This window comes from Nansenia antarctica, assembly GCF_963989245.1.
Source record: "Nansenia antarctica genome assembly, chromosome: 8".
Classification (NCBI taxonomy): domain Eukaryota; kingdom Metazoa; phylum Chordata; class Actinopteri; order Argentiniformes; family Microstomatidae; genus Nansenia; species Nansenia antarctica.
The window spans coordinates 57815584-57824567 of record NC_137678.1 but is presented as its reverse complement, the minus strand read 5'-3'; positions in this window follow the sequence as shown (position 1 = coordinate 57824567).

Below are 8984 nucleotides of genomic sequence, written 5' to 3'. Positions count from 1 at the left end.
GACAAGGTACTCATAGTGGCCACGGGGGGTCTTGAACGCCGTCTTCCACTCGTCACCCTCACGAATCCGGACCAGATGGTAGGCGTTCCGGAGGTCCAGCTTAGTGAAGATGGTGGCCCCAAGGAGGGGCTCAAAGTTGGAGCTCATGAGGGGGAGAGGGTAGGTGTTCCGGACGGTGATGGCATTGAGCTCACGGTAGTCAATGCATGGCCTGAGGGTTCCATCCTTCTTCTTCACGAAGAAAAACCCCGCTGCCACCGGGGAGTGTGATGGACGGATGAGCCCCTCAGCCAGACAGTCGGAGATGTAGGTGTCCATGGCTGCCTTCTCCGGGGGGGCAAGGTTGTAGAGGCGACTGACCGGGAGTTTGTTGCCAGGGCGGAGCTCGACGGCACAGTCGTAGGGCCGGTGAGGCGGCAGGGTGCGAGCACGCTCCTTGCTGAAGGCCTCTCCGAGGTCGTGGTAGACCTCTGGGATGGAGGAGAGGTCAGGGGGAGCCGGAGGCGGTCGCAGAGGCGATGTGGGGGTATGGGCGGCACGGAGGCACCGGGCGTAGCATGCGGTACTCCAGCTCAGGATACGTCCCTCACCATAGCTGACATGGGGAATGTGGAGCTCGAGCCACGGTCGTCCCAGGATGAGCGGGGACTGGGGGGTCTTGAGGATGTAAAACCGGATCTCCTCCACATGGTTCCCCGAGACGGTCAAGGAGAGGGGTGTAGAGCGGTGGGTGAGAGGCCCCAGGCTGTGTCCGTCTAGGGCTGAGACGGAGAGGGGGGTCTCGAGGGCAACGAGGGGAACGGCAGCTGAGCGGGCCAGCTGGGCGTCCATAAAGTTCTCGTCTGCTCCCGAGTCAATAATGGCCTCGACCGTGAGGTTCTGCCCCTGCCAGGAGAGGGTGACAGAGAACCTGGCTGGGCTGGTGGTAGGTGGGGATTGAGAGGCACGGCTCACCCGGATTCCCCCTTCGGGTGAGCCTGCCCTTTTGATAGGGACGGGCAGGTGTCACGGAGGTGTCCCTTCTCTCCACAGTAGAGGCACAGTCCCTGGGCCCTTCTCCTCTCCTTCTCCGCCGTGGTGAGGCGGGCTCGACCAAGCTGCATCGGCTCCTCGCCAGTGCATGGGGTGTAGGTCGGCTCCCGTGCGGAGGAGGGGTTGGCTGTGACGATAGGGTCCTGGGGGCGTGGCGAGCTGGTCTGGTAGCGCCCTCTCTCTCTCCGACGCTCCCGGGAGCGCTCGTCAACGTCGATGGCTAGGGCCACTAGTTCGTCCAGGGCGGCGGGTCTGTCCCGGACGAGCTCGTCCTTGATGGCCTCACTCAGCCCCTGGCGGAAAGCAGATCGCAGTGCCCTGTCATTCCATCCGCTTCCGGCTGCCAGGGTGCGAAACTCGGTAGAGTAGGCCGCCGCGGTCCGGTTCCCCTGGTGGAGTGACATCAGTCGCGCCCCGACCTCCTGTCCGGCAGTGGGGTGGTCGAAAACCCTCTTGAACTCCGTGAGGAAGGTAGCGTAGTCACCGAACAGGTCAGGGCGGGCGCAGAGGGTGGCCTGGACCCAATTCAGGGCGTCGCCGGTGGTGAGGTTGGTGATGAACGCCACCCGGGCTGCCGGCGACCAGAACTGGCTGGGCTGATGCGAGAACACCAACTCGCACTGGAGGATGAAGCCTCGGAACTGGGCGAAGGCTCCGTCGAAGGGGCGGGGGCTGGCTAGGTGGGGCTCCCGTGGCTGTCCAGTAGGTGGTGCCGGTAGCTGGGCAGGGTCAGGGAGAGCAGGGGGGGGGGCAAAGGCTGCGAGCGCGGCCACCTGTGCTGTAAGCGCTTGGGTCGTAGAGATGAGGTGCTGCATCTGGGTGGCGCGGTGCTCCTGGTCAGCCTCCTGGGTTGTCAGGCGAGTGTTCAGGGCCTGGCACGCTGTAGCGGCCGCCTGGAGGAGGTGAGTGTGTTCCGTGAGGATCTGGATAGCCGTCGGGCCGGATCCAGGGGTGGGAGATGGTGTCCGGTCCTTCGTGTCGTCTGAGCCCAATTGCATGGTCAGTTCTTCTGTTATGACACGGGGGCGAGGGAGCTCAAGGACACGACACCGGAGGCAGAATATAGTGTTAGCCCCGTAGGGTATTTATTTACAGTGCAGGTGGGTGGAAACACAGATGATGAGTCCGGAGGTTTCAGCCTGGCGGGCTGGGGGTTTCAACCTGGCGGGATGGCGGTAGTGGTTGGCATAGGCTGTGGAGGAACAGGAAAGCAGGGTAAGTCTCCACGGTAGGCCAGTACACAAGATATCAACGAATCATAAGAATAGGCACAAGAGCAAAGTTCATAACTAATCACAGCGGATACTTGCCAGGTCATTCTTAGGGAAGAACTGACGATGATTGAAGGGAGTCCAGGGTAGATGTAGCCAGAGGGTTGATTGGGGAGTGGAGACAGGTGTGTGGGTTTGACTGTGGCTGGATAACCCTCCAATCACCGGGAACGAGCTTCACCTGCGGCGGAGAGCACGCTGTGCTCGGGTTGTGGGGGCGGGGGAGGGCGTGTGTGACGGCCCAGCCGTAACAAGTAATACCACGTTCATTGATAAAATGACATAAGGGATGGAAAGGGGGGATGGCAGTTTTAGAAGGGGGATGATTTTGACCGTTTTTATTTCAGGGGGGATGCCATCCCCCCCTCGTCCCCCCTCAACTTGAGTGCTGATGACAACTAACCAGCAAATGCTTATACTGTAATAATATAATGGTCTTATTCTTATCAGGTGACATTGAAAATCTGGCTGCTCACTCCCAGACACCGGAGACACCGGAGAGAAATCCAGTATAATTTAGCGCATTAGGCATGTTGAAGGGGAGATGGCGTTGCCTTGACAGCTCCGTAGGAATATAAAGGAAGACTGAAATACAATCATAAACATCAGTTCCCTTTAAATCTTGAATTAAACACATTTTCTCGGCTGGTAACAACATCGTTAATTTTATTACGAGTCACGTTCACTTCGCATGAATTACAGTATAGGCAGTGCGGCTCACATGCCTGTAATAACTGCATAACCAGTAGGTAATGTGCGTACGCAAGGTCAATACCCGACGTAGAGCTACGATCGTTTCCACGGTCAAATTGACTCAAGTTGAAATTGTATAAATCCCTACGTTGACGTGGTTTTCTACGTACGACACGGGTAAGATCAACATTTGATCCAAAGTACTTTCTATAAATGAGGCCCTTGGGAGTTCGTAACAACTATGTTCATTTTTCATTTTTTTTCACTTTATTCTTTTTTATTCTTTTTATCATTCTATGGTATAATACAATATATTATTATCATTCTAAGAAAAATAAATAAAGTGAAAAAAGAAAAAAAGAACATAGTATACATAAGGGTCGTCCTCATGCTAATCTCATCTAGGCTCGACTACTGCAACTCACTATATGCTGGACTTCCTGATAAGACCATCTACCGCCTGCAGCTAGTCCAAAATGCCGCTGCCAGGCTGGTGTCAGGCACCAAAATGAGGGACCACATCTCCCTTGTCCTCATCTCCCTTCACTGGCTTCCAGTGAAGAAGAGAGTGAAGTTCAAAATCTGCACCTTTGTTTTTAAAGCTCTCAACAGTCTCGCCCCACCATACATCAAGGACCTCCTGGACCAGTCTACCTCCTCAAGGCCCAGACCCAGGCTCAGGTCCGACGCCCAACTCAGCCTGAGGGTCCCACGTACCAACCTCAAGAGGAAGGGTGACCGTGCCTTTGCGGTGATAGCACCGACCCTGTGGAACGCGCTCCCTTCTGCCATCAAGTTTGCCCCCACTCTGGACTCCTTTAGAGCCAAGTTAAAAACCCACCTCTTCCTAAATGACATTCCCTAAATCTACTCCCTATTTGTTGTGAATTGTATGCCTGAGATTTACGTTTAAGTCGTCTGTGTCTGATTGCTTTCTGTGTTCCTTGTCTTTGTCTTTATCTGTTCCTTTACCCGGGCTGCGCCCCGGGCCGATGTAAAAGTTGGATGGGGGGCGCATTATAAATAAAATTAACATAACATAACATAACATAACATGTACATTGTTCACTTTATAATTTGTTATCATTCTATGATCATTCTAATGTTCTTTTTTTCAATTTTTTTCATTTGATTATTTTTCATTATCTTTATCATTCTATGATCATTCTACCATTCTATAGTATAATATGATATATTATTATCATTCTAAGGAAAAATACAAATTTGATCCAAAGTACTTTCTATAAATGAGGCCCCAGCAGTGCGCGTGCATGTCAATAGCAGCAACCCTTTAATGAATTCATCCTAATTACATTGTAATACAACTTTTTGAAAACATGTGTTTTCAATACGTTGGCGATTCTAAAGGGTCACCAAACTTCCCACGAGTAGCCTAGTACACTCATAAACCTGACGCAACGGCCTGGCCTTTCAATGATGTATATGTGGCACTACACGGCTCTCAGTCAGTTTGACGGCGTTCAGAGCTGATGACACCATCTGTCACAGCGAGGCAGCACAGCCAGACCAGAGTCTCTCTCCCTGGCCACTCACAGCTCCTCTGCTTTGATTCTCAACACATCAACTGGAAAGCTTGACATCAAAAGTCACCATATCAATGTTGTTTTCATTAGCCTCCCGTTCTACTGCTATTACTGTGCTGCGACCATGAGCTGGCCCTGAAAGAGAACACTTCTACATGTGATGTAGCCTAAGCCTACTGTTGGCCACATTAACACATCTCTGTGGTGAATATCAGGTGAGCAGCGGCCAGCTACGGAGCTTTCTACCATTTCTGTTTATGCTGTGATCTGCCGTACTACCGTCTCCTCCCCAAGGAACTGAGCATAGCAAATAATTATGAAAGCCCCTGTTGATGACTGACACACACGTACACACACGTACACACACGCACTTACACACACAGACACACACACACGCGCGCGCCGTAGACATTTATAGCCTCGTGCGCAGGGGGAATTGTCACCGGCATCAGACATGCTCACCCGAGTCATACTCGAGCGTGTTTCTATGGTGACGTGGGGATGGGCAGAGCTGGGGATGTGCAGGATTTCAAAGTATAATCTCTTTCTTGCAGCTGCACTTCTACATCACCAAAGGGATTCCCGTCACTGTAAGACAGGGCTTATGATAAACTGTGAATCAGAGAATCTTAGTTTAGAAGACTTCATCTACTATACCCAATGGGCTAAGACAAGTAATAATAAATCATAATAATACATTAGACTTAGGTAAATAGTGCTTTTCTAGACAGTCAAAGATGCTTTACAAACTGAAAAGATTGAGTAGCAATAAAAACACATGGAAATGGGAGGGGGAGAGGGGGAGAGGGTTAACTGGTGAAGGCGAGTAGTGGGTTTTGAGGGCCTGTTTGAATGTTGGCAGGGTGTTGGCCTGTCTGATGTGGTTGGGGAGGGCGTTCCAGAGGGACGGGGCTGCGGCTGAAAAGGCCCTATCACCCCAGGTCTGGAGCTTGGTCCTGGTGGTCTTGAGGGTGGTTTGGCCGGCAGACCTGAGGCAACGGGAGGGGGTGTGGAGGGGGATGAGGTTGGCAAGGTAGGAGGGGGCCAAATTGTTGATGGCTTTGTAAGTGATGAGTAGGATTTTGAATTGGATCCTGTATTTGACCGAGAGCCAGAGTAGGTTTTGGAGGACAGGGGTGATGTGGTCACGGTGGCGAGTGGAGGTGAGCAGACGGGCAGCAGAGTTCTGGACGTATTGGAGTTTGTTAAGGATGTCGTTAGGTAAACCGTAGAGGATGCTGTTGCAGTAGTCGAGTGGGGAAGTTATGTGTGTTATGAGCAGGAAATAATTTGCTGGTTATGGTGGCTTTATACAGTGATGTCTTTTGGATGTCTTTTCTGATTTTGTTGATTAACATTTGTATTTGATAACGATTTAGCCGTTAACGACATATTCAAATGGAATAATTCAGGACTTCGTTCCTTGAGTACCTACCTATCATACAGACACCTAGACACCTTGTCATTGTAATAGAGATGTTGTCAGAAATAATGTTAATGTCCATCTGGGGCAGCACTTCAATGTGTTTGTTTCAGTGATCAGGCACCATCAAAATCTCATTAACCTTGGGGGTCACACAACAGCATAAACGCAGGCCTCTGGAAAGGCAGAAATGTATTTTCCTTCCTGTCACTTCCTGTCTGTCACAATATAAAAAACAAGGAGCCAAGTCTGAGGTAATACTGAATACAAATATGATTCCTTGCAAGATATTGGAACAGTATTACAACGCGATAATCCTTGTACTCTAGACCTTAGAGAAAGCATAAACCAGAATAGTCCAAACATGTAGGAATAGTCCAAACATGAAGGAACAGTACAAACATCTAGCTATACACTACATCACAATACTACACACACACTGAGTAAAACAGTGTTTCTGAACCCTCACTGAAGTGACTGGTCTGATATGTAATTGACACGAGATGATGAGTCATATGGTACAGTAGCTGAGTGTCATTATTATAGTAATTGTAATCTCATCTCTTTGTTTCCGTGAGCTACTGTGGTGCTGTGGATGATTACAGCTCTACTACGTTCCACCGCTCGCCCCTCCAGCATGCCCTTGTGGTAGTCAGTGTAGGGCTCAGGGTCGGTACATGTGTAATTGAGAGCTTTCCTGTGGCTTTTCGAGTACAGATCTGAAACAATGCCTGAAAACGAGAACCCACTCTATTTACCTGATTCGCTTTGCTTCCTCTCTCTACTACTCAAATCTAATTATATGCTACTTATTAGGATTAGAACGCCACTCTGACGTTGAAAGCTTTTGGTTCAATGATCCCACTTTCAATATCAGATATAAATATATATTGTTGGCCAAGGGCTGATTCTAACTGGTCATGACAGGCCAACATGTAATAAGTCATTGTATAGGAGCCAATAGATGGTCTAATAACTGTGGATAATTACTTACTTAGTTACTAATTTAGCTACTGTTTCAAATGAATACTGTAATTACCTTGAGGCACCACTTAATGGTTTTATTTGGCAGAGATCATTAAATCAAACTCTAAATTGTTCTTTACAGAATAATCACTTCAACAGTTAGTCTCATACCAATAACCGGAAGGGTATTTGATAAATCAAATATCTTAGTAAATTCTTTAATTGTTGTTAGAGCCACCATTACTCCTACCAAAGTAGGGGAAATCTTTTAATAAAGTTGGAAGTTTATTGGTAAGCTAAGACACAAGATGATATGGAACACAAGATTGATAAGTATAGTGTCAATCATAAAGATAATCAACAATCTAAATCAATCGTCGTTGTCAGGAAGCATTCAGAACCCTGTTTGGGTTCTTGGTCAGGAGACCAACCAGGAAGGAAGACTTCAGGAGAAAGAGAATCTTGACTTCAGGAGAAGCAGAAGCATTGTTGCAATCAGACGCTGTAAGGAAGCAGGAGGCTTTGATCTTGAAGAAGACTTGAGAAGCATTATTTAAATTTCAGTCAACACTTTTCTACTTTTCGACTGCCAGCAGGAGAGTAGGCGTGTTTCAGTTGCGCTCTGGTCCCAGGCCGACACGATTGGTTGAGTGTGTTTGTGTCTCAGTGTGTGTTTGTGTCTCAGTGTGTGTTTGTGTCTCAGTGTGTGTTTGTGTCTCAGTGTGTGTTTGTGCATAAATATAACATTTCACAGTTCCATAGAATACAAAACAACTGTAATATATCCAATCACCTGTACAATGACAATTAAAGGTGTTGATATTAAACACGTCTTCAAGAATCTGAACCTCACACAGTTAATATAATAATATATTTACAATTAAGTATAGTAAAACCTTATTATAGTAGCCTTATTATAGTTAAAATATGTAGTCACTTTGAGTGTTAACTCACCCCCTTTGCATATGTCAGCCCCTGGACCTGATTGAAGCTAGCAGCCTGCGCGTAGGGTTTGCTGCTTATGAATTATAAGAAAGATTACTACTGTTTGTCTTTACCTTCTGTTTGTGTGGTGGGTGTTGGGACCTCTGCACCTGGGGGGTATTCCATCAAGGTCGCTAAAGGAAAATCCAGGCTTAAGTCTCACGAGACTCAGAGTTTTGATAAATCTTGGTGGATTTATCAAAATAAGCCCGGATTTTCCTTTAGCGACCTTGATGGAACACCCCCCAGACCGTACTGGCTTACTAATGGCAGCTACTAACTGGCAGCTAGTAACACTACTCTGCTCAACCCTGTATTGACACCACCTGTTGGATGGTTTCCAGGTTCATTCCAGTATTGTAGGGAAGGAGCAAAAGAGAGTGTGGATATGTGACAGATGGGAACATAAATCTATGCAGATAACTCCTACTCTCTGCTCTGGGGAGCATGTCGCAGACCCCCCATGGGTACTACACCATCGATCGCCCACCCCCTCCCGTCTTAGCAGTGTGTCATACTAACGTCATGTTGAGAACACAACAGCACTGCTCCTCAGAGGTTCTTATGAGTACACGCCACAGCCACGGCTCCCAGTCTCGTCACTCTGCACAGAGGCATTCAGCCGTGCTTTCCTGGTGACTTCTTTTGTTTTGTTGTTTTTACTGTATCACCTGCAACAGGGGTTGAATGCAACACAAAGACACACACACAGACACACGCACGCACGCACAGTCAGTGGGATAGCTGAATTACGTTTTTCTGTACCTCTAGAGTGGAACATTTTGAAGAGTACAAATAGTACTATCCCCACAAACAATACATACATTGACAGTTCATGTCATTTTGTCCTTAAAACACTCAATTTGAAAATGGTTAAATTCCCTTTAATTCCTATGGAGGATTGTTCCTTCTGAGGTGCCGTACCCAATATGGCGGACGGTGGCTTCAGAACAGCACCCTCTGTCAGCCATCTAGTGAATATATATATATATATATATATATATATATATATATATATATATATATATATATATATATATATATATATATATATATATATATATATATATA